Here is a 13,912-nt window from a genome sequence, read left to right as displayed (position 1 = left end):
CAGCCCATGACATGAGTCTTGCATTTAGAATTGACGTAAAAACCTTGTATAAAACCTGTACATATCCCAACATGTTGGTGTTATGTTTTAGTTTAACCCCGTAAAATATGCCAAAACGGTGTTTACAGCGGACTGAAACTTTTAAAAAAATTTATGGGGTGCCCCCCCCCCCAAACCCCCCGCCAGTGGGAGGCTGATTCTACCACACTCTCCCTATCGCGCTACATCGGCTGCTGCGCTGCCTCGTGCCTCCGGCGTCACAGATTGTCAACATTTTATATAATTTCATTTGCGGACCCCCCCCCCCCCAATATATATTTCACGGCTACGCCTCTGGTACCGGGGTTTATATTTAGACTTTATGTGGACTAGTGGCTAAAACCTTTCACAGACTTCTAGTCAAGGTAGGATCATTCAAGCTGGACTATAATTTAATAATGCTCTCTTTATCATAATTGCCTTTCTTAACTTTTACAGTCCAGTGTTACATTATTGTTGCATTATGAGTACATTCAAAGTATTCGGGCTCTTTGACGTTCGACCCATATGGGCGGCCATTCCGGGAACGTTCTGACTATATCCAAGGTGAATTCGTACATCATTTGGGGCACCTTCCAAATGGACTTTGGGCGGTATTAGGTCAGGCATCGAACAGCACTCGAGGTGCATTCTGAATATTCTGACTGCACTAAATATTCCTACTGTGTTCCAACTACTTTCGATAGCTAATACACACGGAAAGTGCAAGAATCATTCGAGCGAGGCGGGTTCGAGGTGTATTCTAATTATTCAAACGGCATTCTTACATAGCTGTAATAATTTTTGTCAATTCGAAATCCTGGCCCTCCCGAATGTGGTGCGAATTTTGAGAATTCTTTTCTCCAGATAGTTCTACTTGATTCTTACTGAATCTGGATATGTGTGACGCCGAAAAAAGACTTTTCAGTGTCCGTCTACATTTTGTTCCTATACAACAATGGATGCAAAAATTACTAGTTGAAGATATAATCACAGCGGTATAGCTAATTACCCATACATCTCCATAGCTTACGGTATTAAAGTCTTGATTCTTATTTACACGATTGTTAATAACAAACCATAATGTCAAAATAAAAAAGGGGATTTCTACTAACAGAAAAGCCACCAATATTATCAACAACAACGCACTGGAAGTGTTTGTCGCTGTGCTTGTATTTCTCGAACCTAGCTCGACGTGTCTCCGGGATTGAGATTTCATCGTAAATACTAACTGGCATGTTATTCCCATTAGCAACAGATACGGTACTAACTGATCTACAATCATAAAAAATATACTCATAAACATTACGGTTTGTACATCAGTTGTCCACTGATAAATGATTAAACATCCATTGATAGAAGTGTTTCTGTCGGTATATTCCATTGGTTGTATAACAGCAGCAAACAATTGAGGAGCATTTATGGTTATGGCCATGAAAACAGAGATACTTGTAGCAATCACAGCCCGTCTCATTGTGCACCACTGTGCAGCTTTAAATGGATAGCAAACAGATATACATCGAAAAACTCCCAGAACAACCGTTAACCAAATAGATGCCGAATGGGACACAACTTGTAATAGATATTTGTGATATATTATTCCACACCATTCATATGGGACCGGTTTATCGAGATTATTAAAAAAAATATACAATGCTGTTGGAATACAAGCTATTGCAGTAATCGAATCAAAAACGGCAATGGCGGACAGCAAAAAGGAAGTTGCCGACCACATTTGTTTCTGCAATAAAACAAAGACAAACAAACTGTCCATAGCAATCACAATTAAAGTCGAGTAAAACTGCACGTGACCTTCAAGAATGACTTGAATTCCGGAAAAGAAATCCGATCCTAACATCCCACGATATTCTTCGTCTTCATTGTGATATATTACATCAGTATGATTCACCTCCATATTTAAATATCAACACATCCGGGCCCCAAAGTATCCAGACAAATAGTATCTAGAAAAATAGTATGGTTAAAAAAAAATCACGGTCGTCAACGTCTGGATTGGGATATACTGTATTTCATTAGTATATTTAGAGAAGCTAATTCTCTATTCGTTGGTACCTAGACGAAATGGACACGAATGGGCAGCAACGCATATAATGAAGCAATGTGAATATATATAACCTGATTAACATTTAATCGTTTCTGTTTTTACTGCAATTTCTAATCAGTTATGTTCGGTGAAATACGCGAAGTGTCCAAATTGAATGACAGTCTTTGATGTCTGGTTATTCCAGCCTACCTCGGTAGTATTCTCCTCTGGGATATGTTTAGCTTCGTACATCGAGTAGCTTCATTACAAATGGCGCTCGAAAGCATTCTGGCACGCGATTCGTGTGCCAATTTTTCAAATTTCCATTTTGTCTTAAATAGTGGATATCATAAGCCCATCTTTTCACGGTAAGATTACATCAGTGTTGATTTAAATTGACCCAGACGGATTTAAGTCTATTGATTGATCTATAGTAAAATGAACTCACACGTGAAGAAAACACCATTCCGACACTGACTACTTATTAGATATTAATCACTTATTCATAAAAAATATGCTGGCTATGCTTGAAATAGGTAATAACCAAAACTTGTCCAACAGTTGATTGAAGTTTAGTAATATTAACTCACACTTTAACGAAATCACCATAGCACTCAATACTTATTAACTATTGAACTTCATCCATGTTTGCAATAGGCTACATTTCCAACGCAATAAAGACGAGCCTTGTTTCTTACCGCGAAATCAATAATTTTGATGATCTGACATTTAAACGTATATCAGCTTTCCACTGCAAGATATTAGCACAATTTACTTTTGACAGACTAACACATTGATTCTGATGCTTCTGAGCTATTCTTCACCTTATAAAATATATCATCCGCCATAATAGGCGGTTTGAAACACAACTGATCTCAGCTGACAAACTAGACTAGTATTACTATTTAGTGTTACTATTTTTTTCTGTATTGCTTTCAATGTATATTCATAGAAAATTCAGGGCAATAATCACTCATAGAGTTTCCATTATAATTGCGTTAGCAAGGTCTAAATTATTTTAAATAATTGTTTCCTATCACACCACTGTGACATCCCGAGAAGAAAAAGGTCGGGCAGAGACTAATTTAAAGAACACAGCTGTTGATTGGTGAATGACGTGCAGGATCGAATTCTTCTGGGATTATAAAGCCACGTGACCAATTTCACAAATATCGGATGAAAACTGTAGACAGTGGCGATTTTACACCATGGTCCGGTATACAGTAAGTAATCACTTTATTTGTTGAATTAAACGTTTGACAATATAAATTTGAATACCAAAAAAGCTTTCATGGAAAAATTCGTATTCCCATACACATACGATGGCAACCGACACCAAGCGGAAAATTATACACATCGCGGATGCAATAATTCCTATCAATCAACTAATAGTCCTTAAAAGTCGTTGGAAATATCTCCTGGGGATCCATTTGAATTATTATACGACTCATCTTTCTATGTAAGCTCTATGTGGGCACTAACCGTTTCAAATGTATGCCACTAGAATATGTAGATAGTATCTTTAAGGTAATTAGCTCATTCTATACTAATTATGATAAATGTTTTAACATTTAAAGGTCTATTCTAGAAATTCTATACAATGACATTATTTATTAATAGCTTCAAAGAAGATCTAAAGGTACTTAAAATGTTATTAAACCAGTGTTGAAATTAGTTTGTGTCTGCATATCTTTTGTCATTTCATCAGGCATTCCCCTGATAGACACTTACACAAAGTTTGAACATTCTACCTCAATTAGAAAGGGGGTTATTGTGTTCGAAAGTCTCGACCTATCAGATTGAAGTCCCTACAAAGCCTAAGCAGAAAATGCTCATCGTCGAACTTGGTCAACGTAGTCCAGGGGCGGATCCTAGATAGTCCAGGGGCGGATCCAAGAATTTTTGCAGGAGGGGGTTTCTCAGGTTCCTGTAAAAAATGTATCCCCCGCCCCCTCGGCTTGAAATTTTTTGAGAAATACATGGTCTCTATCGTCATTTTGGCGTACATACATACACATGGATCTTTTTAAACAGAGAAATCCAATATCCTGTTTAATACGATGACATTGTGATTCAATTTTATTGATGCAAAGCATTAATTGTGATATCGCATATGTCTATATCATTATCTCGCGCTTTGAGTGCCCATCCTGTCGCACCATCTGACGATAAAGGATAAAGCACAATTATGCGCCTGCGTACTGATGTAATGAAACTATACACGAAGATTCACATCTATCACTCAATTAGAATCCAAGCAATCAAGCTCGAAAGTCTCGACCAATCAAATTGCTTATAGTTCTGTTTAACTTGAGCAGAAAATGCTCATTATCGCGCTTAGTCAAAGTATTGATGTAATGAAACTGTACATCAAGTTCCATCACTCTGACTTAATTAAAACCAAAGTAATCGTGTCCCAACGCATCAACCAATCAAATTGTGTATCACTCTTTCGCCTAAGCAGAACATGCTCATCTTCAAACGCCATCACGGTATTCGCCTAATAAACACCTAGCTCAATTAGAATTATTGCGTCCTAAGAAGTATGAAAGGCAGACGGACGGACGGACCCATTTTCATAGTCTCCGGTTTTCTTCAAAAGGCATGGGCAAAAACAAGCAGAAGTGAGAGCACAGTGGAAATGTTAAAAAGCTGATGGAAAAATCGTATCTCGCAACAGAGGTTGAATATTTAAATGAACTCAATTGGCTAGTTTGAAAAATGAATGGCCATTTTTATTCAAAAGAGAGCATTCCTTAACCATTTTAGTACATTAATGAAATATGTTTTGCTAACTGTTGAAGTCAACGTTATTGTGAATAAACAATTGGACCGCTTCACCAGTTATTCCAAACAGGATGCGCTTACTTTCGAAGTCTTTAGTGCAGAGTACCCGACAAAATTATTCTGTGTCTATTTTATTTTAATGCATACATTTTGTTGAAGACCAAAAGGAACTAATTACTTGTAAGGTAAATATAGTAGGTATTACTTCTTGTAATCACATCTGACTACACATCAATAAATGTTACTGATATTTCTTTAAATTCTTTTACCAAATGACCCACTTCAATAGTATCATCCTTTGAATCATATTGTACGTTATAGACATCTCCTTAATGGTCATCAACATCACAATCTGATTAAAATACAGATCTATATTTCGTTTCGTTTTTTTTTATACATTTGATGGCCTGCACAACATGAAGATACGAGCGGCTATTAACCCTATGACGTCAGACATTTGATTAGCCAATTAGTATTGATGTTTCTAGTGCATGTGCATTACACACAGTTCCGTAACAGACCGTTTCATTGGCTAATGCCTCACACCAACCAGAACACGTCCAGTTCCTAGTGTAGTAAAGACAAGTAAAACGAAATTTCTAACTATAAAAAACGAAACGAAATAGGATCTGTGTTTTAATCAGATTGATGAACACCGCTAACGAGCTGAAAAACCAACCTATTATACAACAGTATATACAAAGTTACCAGTTTCGTATGTAAAATGCATGAGAATTGTGCCAATAGTCTAGATAGAATTGTCCATACCAATGAAAAAAACCGTTTCATCATGTTTTCTAGTGTATAGAAAAAACCCTCATCATGTGTTCTTCTGGAAAGAAAGAGAGAGAGAGAAATGGGGTTTAACGTCCACTCGAAACAAACTAGGTCATTTCGGGACTAACATATGGTTTAATTTTATTTCAATAATTCGCTTGCGGGTAGGGGTCTTTAACAGTGGGAGGAAACCTGAGGACCCGGAGAAAACCCACACGGTTGGACAGGCGACCTTATTCATTTTCACGTAAAACCGGGGATTCTTCTGGAAAGAAAAAAAACCCAGAAGAATAACCCCCAATTCCCCTGGATATGCTTTCACAGCCGCCCCAAGCTTTCAGATCACAAGTTATTCCTGGCATAGGAAAACCTGGAAACCTCAAAGAGATTTACCTTTACAGGTTTATAAAAAAAGATTAAAATAAAGAGCTAGTCGTTCTTGCAAACATACTCGTGGTTCGAAAATAGATAATGACGAATTACTTTCTTCTGAACGAAGTGAGGAGTGTTTAAAGTTTTGACAAGATATTTTCAATTGTCGGATATCATTGGTACAAAGTCTCTATTATCAATTTTATCGTTAAATTATTAAATGGCGAGATTGTTCTAATCCATTTAATATCAAAGCCATCCGATTGTCTAGAGATTTGGTTAGGGGCGTTGTAGCACCATGGGTCGTTTGTCAGACGTGGAGAACGGCAGACGCTAAACCGGTCGCCACATCTGGCGTATAATTCATACATCGTTTCTTACTACATATTTTGGAACAGCCCTTGATCGTCTAGGGGGGATCACGTGGCTAAGTGGGTAAGACGCTAGCTCGCTAGCCTGGAGGTCGGGTGTTCGATCCCTGCATTGGCCGAGAAAGTTCATCCAGATTTTCCGGCGTGGTTCTCCCTTGTCAGTGATGCAGGACGGAGGGGCTGACAAGGAAAGTTGTCTAGTCGTTCGGATGGGACGAAATACCGAGGTCCCGTGTACACATTGGCGTGCACGTAAAAGATCCCTTGGCAGTTGGAATTCGATATAAGAGTAGGCCGTAGTGCCGCTGTCCGGGCAAAATTTCCCTCATAGCACACTGTATGGCGCATGCCCGTCTTCATTAGCACAGGTTAGGAGCAGAACAGTAGGACGTTAAACTCCATTTCATTTCATTTCATTTCATTTGATCGTCTAGGAGTTGGTTGGCTCTGGACTGGCTACTGTTGTATCTCTTTTTTTAAGGACTTCACCATTGTGTTTTCTTACGATACCGACTCAAATATAGCAATTGGGCAATCTGATTAAAATTCAGATCTATATTTCTTTTTTTTATATACTTTCGATGGCCCACACTACATGAAGATCTGGCCAATTGTTGTAGGAGGTCACGTCAGAGGTCATGCGAGCGACTTTTAACACTACGACGTCAGACACTTGATTAACCAATAAACATTGATGTTTCTAGTGAATAGTGCACCTCACGCCAAAAGCTCACCGTAACAGACCGTTTCACTGGCTAATCCCTCACATCATCCAGAACACGTCTATGATAACAACTCTTCTAGATCCTAGTGTAGTAGAAAAGTAAAATGAAATTTTGAGCTATAAAAAAACGAAACGAAATTTAATCAGATTGCCAATTGGGTCGAAACCTGCCTGATCAGAGCCGATAAGAATTCGTTACTAAATTAACTACCAGCCCTGGTACTATATTTACATCTAGATATGCAATGGTACTATATTTACATCTAGATATGCAATGGTACTATATTTACATCTAGATATGCAATGGTACTATATTTACATCTAGATATGCAATGGTACTATATTTACATCTAGATATGCAATGGTACTATATTTACATCTAGATATGCAATGGTACTATATTTACATCTAGATATGCAATGGTACTATATTTACATCTAGATATGCGATGGTACTATATTTTACATCTAGATATGCAATGGTACTATATTTACATCTAGATATGCAATGGTACTATATTTACATCTAGATATGCAATGGTACTATATTTACATCTAGATATGCGATGGTACTATATTTACATCTAGATATGCGATGGTACTATATTTTACATCTAGATATGCAATGGTACTATATTTACATCTAGATATGCGATGGTACTATATTTACATCTAGATTACACTTTTGCAACCCAATAAACGCTGTAAAATTAATGCTGTTCTAGGATTTATTCCCCAATAATAGTTACACCCTTTGGTGTAAATGCAGTATAACACTGGTAGTGGTCTAGCTTATCCAAAACACCCCACAATGGCACCTATTCAGGTGTTCAGTATTCATGAATATCGGCCACACTTGTTAGGTGTAGTTCTTTAAGTTGATAACCGTTGAGAAGGTATTACATTTAAAAAACGCTAGCTGTGGTGTAAAGTTTACAATTAATTACCACTGCTTATAGTTTTTAATTACACCCATTTTTAACAGTGTACTATTTTATAATTAGACACAAGATGGTATTATATTTACATTTGAATACGATAGTACTATATTATTTACACCTTGATGCACGACTGTACTATTTTACATCTAGATACAAGATGCTACTATATTTTACATCTATATAGATATATATCTATATATATAGATACATGATGGCGCTATATATATACATCTAGATACGCCATAGTCACAGTGGCTCAGTTAGTAAGACACTAGCCCATTCACCAGGAGATCCGGTGTTGGCCAAGAAATTTCCCCTCGTCAGTGGTGAAGGATGGGGTGCCTGGTGACGGGAAAAACAGGAATTCTGCGTAGAGAACCCTGTACAGCTGGAATTCATAAGCCCCTTTTCATGCAGAAAAGTGGAATGTTAATCCCAATTTCTGCCAGGGATGGTCGTGTAATTAGAACCCCAGACCAATACACCCTTTCTAAATGGATTTATATGCTAAATAGAACTTAAGTTTTCAACAAATGCTGCTAGTGACCATTTTACAAACACATACTTATTGTTTTAACAAAAATGATATTCAAGTTTTTAGATCAGGTTCAAATACTCCCCAATAAATCAGCCTGCACATGAAATTGAACATGGGTGATGACAACAAACACATTGGTGGTTTCATGAAAGTAATATATTATATTCAACCCATATCAGATACAATAGAACATCTAAATATCAAAGTGAATAACCAAGTTCTATTCATGGACATACAAAACCAATGATACTTATTGACTGGAAGAAATTCACAGTTCCTCTGATGCCTGGCATTCTACCAGGAACATATTGTTCTTGTTTTTTTAAATGGATATTATTAATGTTTTCCCAACACAAACTAAAACTCTTATATACAATTAAGCTTGTAATTCCAAACCTTCTCTAATAGTCTTTTTATAATAATATATACTTATAATCACTTTATTCTGGTCAATCTCAAGATGCTTTCTTTAACTTGCCTAATTTTTCTGAAAGACAATGTGAAATAAATTATGTTATATTGTGTAGCATAGAGTTAAGAGTTTAAAGAGAGAGAGATAAATGGGGTTAAACGTCCACTCGACACAAACTAGGTCATTTCGGAACTAACATATGGTTTAAATTTCAATAATTCGCTTGCGTGTAGGGGTCTTTAGCAGTGGGAGGAAACTGGAGGACCCAGAGAAAACCGATGAGGTTGGACAGGCAACCCTAACCCTAACACCTTGTCACGTACAACCGGGGATTCGAACCCACACCAGGCCTTATGATACATCACACACATGCTAACCATTCGTCCATCCAAACCACCCCCCCCCCCCCCGAGTTTAAAGGATACTACCTGTTTGTTTGGGGTTAGATATGAATAAAAGTATAAATAAAAACATGTCTAGGGTCTTTGAAGGGCATACGTGTGACCTCAATAACAGTATCCAGTATTCATAGTGCTAAGGTTTTAAACGACTAACAACTATAATGTACTTTAAGTGTGACTGAAGTAAAACAACATACACAGTAAATGATTACATGTATGTAGTGCTAAGGTACTATAATGTACATTTTCCATTACCTGTTACTTTAGCCAGTTCCTTGTCTTTATTTGATAAAAATAAAATATCACTGTTAGTTTGCTTTTGATAGACTTTCTGAAAAAAAAATAATTTACTAAAATTTTAAACCAAAGAGCTTCAAATTTTGTTCACCTAGTAAAATTCCCAGATTATTTTCTGAACACTTTTTATAAAAACTTGTATCATACCAGAAGAAGTCTGTGAGTACACAAGGAATAAACTTCTTTTCAAATGCTTTCAATTGTTATTTATTTACTTCCAACTCTGTTGTATATTATGTGTTTTGTGTTTATCATACATTGTAAACAATCTTATCATTTAGATATTCTATTAACATTTAATTATGTGAAAAGCCCTGTACATAAAGCCCTTCATGAAGACTGTGACATGTATAATTTTGTACTGGGTCAATAATAATAATACAATACTTTGGACAATTTGAGAATAGCATTTTGGTGGGTTTTTTTTTTCTCTTCCAATTTACAAATGAAGGATAAAAGTCTGCCATGGCAGTGAGTAGCATTTTTCGCCTACTCTTTGCATGCACTGTGTAACCGTTAAAATATTTAGCTGTATATTATATACTTAATACTATGTATATTATATAAGGTACTAACAGCGCCTGTCTTCAAACTTTTCAGTTCTGACTCTAAAATTGTCAGTTCTTTAATCTGAAATATATTATGTGAAAATTTAAAAAAATATATGGCCCTACATTAAATGATTATATCCACTGAGTTTCAAGAAATCAATGTAAGAAGATAATTAGACATTTATAATGCTGTCTCCACTAGAAGCCTACTAGTAGTCAGGCCCGTAGCCAGCTTGCTAGCTTCGGAGGGGCAGTGAGGTTTTTAGGGGGGGGGGGGGGCACACCTGGCACAGTCTACAGTAGGTATTTTAGAGCTATGGTCGGCATTTTTTTTTCGGGGGAGCTACGGGCCTGCTACTAGTAGACCCACATGTGACATTTACATGACAAAAGGTTTGTGCTAGAATCGAGCTTGGGAACATAATTGACATATTAAAATTTCTTTCAAAATACTTAACTAAAATACTGGGCCACAGAATAAGTTGTCATTTGTGTTCGAGAGAATAAATCGTACCAATCTGTTCAGTATCAGTAGACATAAGACTAAGACACAGTTCCATGGCCACTCGTTGCAGATTATTTAATTTAGCTTGTTCTAAAAGTAAGGCTTTTTATATTGATCGCGACGTCTACCTTTTTGTATTTTGCTAATTCAGCCAGCTCCCTGTTCTCCATTTCTTATAGATATAGCTAGTTAGACCGTAGAAAAAACAGAAGACACTATCCCTCCATTGAAAATGATTACATTTTACTACTTTTACTTTACCTTTTCCTGTAAATGAGAATTACTTCCCTTTGACCGAAATCAAGATTTCACTCAAAAGAAACTGTATGGAAGCCTGTAACTACCATTCCTAAATTCTACTTTTCGCCCCTTCAAAACACGAGAGTCGAAAAGTAGAAGTTACGACAAAATGTGAGGCGACAGCACGCTATACAAGCCAAAATCGACTTGAAAATAGGAAATTAAGAAATAATAGGCCTTACACAGCGATAAAAGCGCCCCTCGTTATTTTCTAATTTCTAGTTTTCGACTTGCATTTTGGCTTGTATTCCGTCTTGTCGACTTTCGACCTACTGTGTGAACCATCGTAAATTTTAAACGGATTTCTTCGATTATGAACAAACTACTTAACTTTGGTTATTATAAACTTACCTGTGTTTGTAATGAACTCCCGTTCGATAAAATCAATTGCACAACTAATTATCACAACGATGAGAACAAGTTCTCTCTTGAAAAATTTGAAAATTTACTTGTAATTTCGACAGAGTCGATGTCAACAATGTCTTCGTGACGTATTGGTCGATTCCAATATACCTGTTGCGGGGGTTGGTTAACATTGAAAGATAGTTTGACAGCGCGATCATTTTGATCGTATATGGGTTTGGGCGACGAAAAATATCAATTGAAGGCAATTACATAAGAGATTTATATGGAAACCATTGATCGCCAGTCTATCAAATTTTCTTCACAATTAAAATATCACTGATTGCACGGATACTCGTAAAAATAAAGTCAAGTATAAACTATAAATATTCTATCTTGTTTATGGTTTAAATAATTTAACAAGGATCATGAAGCTTACCTCCGAATTCTCTGAGTGTATTTTTAATTTTATACGCATTCTTTCGATCGAATAATAACCGCTTCAGTAACATCTTTAAGCATGTTGCGGCAGCCCTCAGCGTGCCTATTGGGTGCCCGGGTGGGTATATAATGCTACTAAGCCCGTATGACCCCGTAAGAAGCGGAACATTAATTCTCGATTCGACAGTTTTGACCGAAGTGTGATAAAGCCCGTAAAACGAATGTATAGTTGTGTTTGTGCGGCATGCGTGTTCAAAAGTAAATTATCCCATCCGAGTCGCTAATCAAATAATTAGAACAAAATATTTCAAAAAGTAAAGCTATAAAATTTGCAGAGATTTTACTAGAATGTAAAAGACGGTAACTAAATACAGGAATGCGGGTAGTTATGTGTGCGAACGCTCAAACTCAATGCCAATTGTCGTAGGTATCCAGACCACTCGGACCAAAGACTACTCGGACTAAGACCAGTCGGACCAAAACAAGACCAGTCGGACCAATTAAATTATATTATAAGGCTAGACAATATGCTATTTATTTATTATTAAATCACAATACAAAGAAGCAAATAATTCTTAAACGGAATTCTTATATTTAGAGTTGTTTAGTTCAATTTTGTGTACGGAAAATAAATCAACGATTAGTTTTAAAATTAATTTATAATGGTGCCAAAAAAAAATATCAATCTAGTTTTTCTTATTTACTCCTGCAATGAGACTCGGTATGTCCAGACTTTTGACAGTTTCTGAATATACGGGTATACTGTTCTTGTCTGATAGCCTAATTTCAATTATTCCACATTCGCGGTATCCCCAGTGGTTTCATTCCGTTCTACCCAACTAACCCCTGGGTTACTATATATGGGGGGAGGGGGGTGAGACACGTTTTCAAGTTATCCGCCCTTGATGCGTTAATATAAACAGCACATAATAATACGAAGACCGGACGTTTATATGCCCCTTTTTAAACGTGACTAAAAGTGTGGTTCTCGATATTTTGCGATTTGGGATACAATTATCAATTTATTCAAACAACACATTATTATTAGTTCGAGTAGTCATATCAAAACACACACAATTATCAATTTATTCAAATAACACTTTATTATTGGTTCGAGTAGTCATATTAAAATAAACACAATAATCAATTTATTAAAATAACACTTTATTATTGGTTCGAGTAATCATATTAAAACAAACGCAATTATCAATTCATTAAAACAACACTTTATTATTGGTCCGAGTCGTCTTTCTGTTGGGTCCGAGTAGTCTATTTGTTTGGGCTGAGTGGTTTATCAGTTGGTCCGACTGGTCTTGAACCGAGTGGTCTTTGGTCCGAGTGGTCATGGATTCTTGTCGTAATTGTACTTGAATTTCCTATGCTGTCACCCCTAATACGAAATGATATCTTCCGCAGAGCGACGTAACCATCTTCTATATTGGTATTTTTCTTTGGGAAAAATTTGTGATATTTCAATTTTTCAAGAGAGAACTTGTTTTCATCGTTGTGACAATTAGTTGTGCAATGGATTTTATCGGACGGGAGTTCATTACAAACACACAGGTAATTTATAATAACCAAAGTTAAGTAGTTTGTTCATAATCGAAGAAATCCGTTTAAAATTTACCAAGACTCAGACAGTAGTCACATTTTTGTATTTATTGATGGCAGTAAGAAGGCGCTAACACGCTATACAAGCCAAAATGCAACTCGAAAAGTAGAAATTATGAAATTGTGTTAAAACACACCGCGCTATTAGCGACCTATCATTTTGGCTTGCTGTCGTACTGTCGACTTTTCGAGTTTCGCCTCAATAGATTGTTGGGTTATGAAAGTTCAGTGAATATTCAACTTCAAATGACAATGATTACTACACGTGCATTTCTTAGTGTGCGCTACTATTCGCCTATAAATAGCCACCACACGTGACATTCTACTTATATCTAACTTATATAAACCTCCAAAATTCTGATACTAACGAATCGTACTTACAGTAATATTTAGATTGTCAGTTGTGAAAACAAGTTCAAAAACTACTTTGAAACATGTCTTTCCATGTACAAACTGTGCGATTTGATGATATATTTAGATT

General features: G+C 36.4%; 1 long non-coding RNA gene across 1 annotated transcript; it reads right to left on the bottom strand.

The window, feature by feature from the left end:
* Positions 1 to 8,709: 8,709 nt before the first annotated feature.
* On the bottom strand, positions 8,710 to 11,005 carry LOC130014318 (uncharacterized). The gene is made up of 4 exons (XR_008789271.1): positions 10,866 to 11,005; positions 10,258 to 10,311; positions 9,640 to 9,715; positions 8,710 to 9,058 (listed from the first exon to the last, which is right to left on the bottom strand). It is a non-coding gene; the product is annotated as an uncharacterized LOC130014318 (long non-coding RNA).
* Between the last annotated feature and the right edge of the window lie 2,907 nt (positions 11,006 to 13,912).

The sequence above is a fragment of the Patella vulgata genome, chromosome 9 (assembly GCF_932274485.2).
Source record: "Patella vulgata chromosome 9, xgPatVulg1.2, whole genome shotgun sequence".
NCBI classification, from domain to species: domain Eukaryota; kingdom Metazoa; phylum Mollusca; class Gastropoda; family Patellidae; genus Patella; species Patella vulgata.
This window is presented reverse-complemented; position numbering and strand designations above follow the sequence as displayed.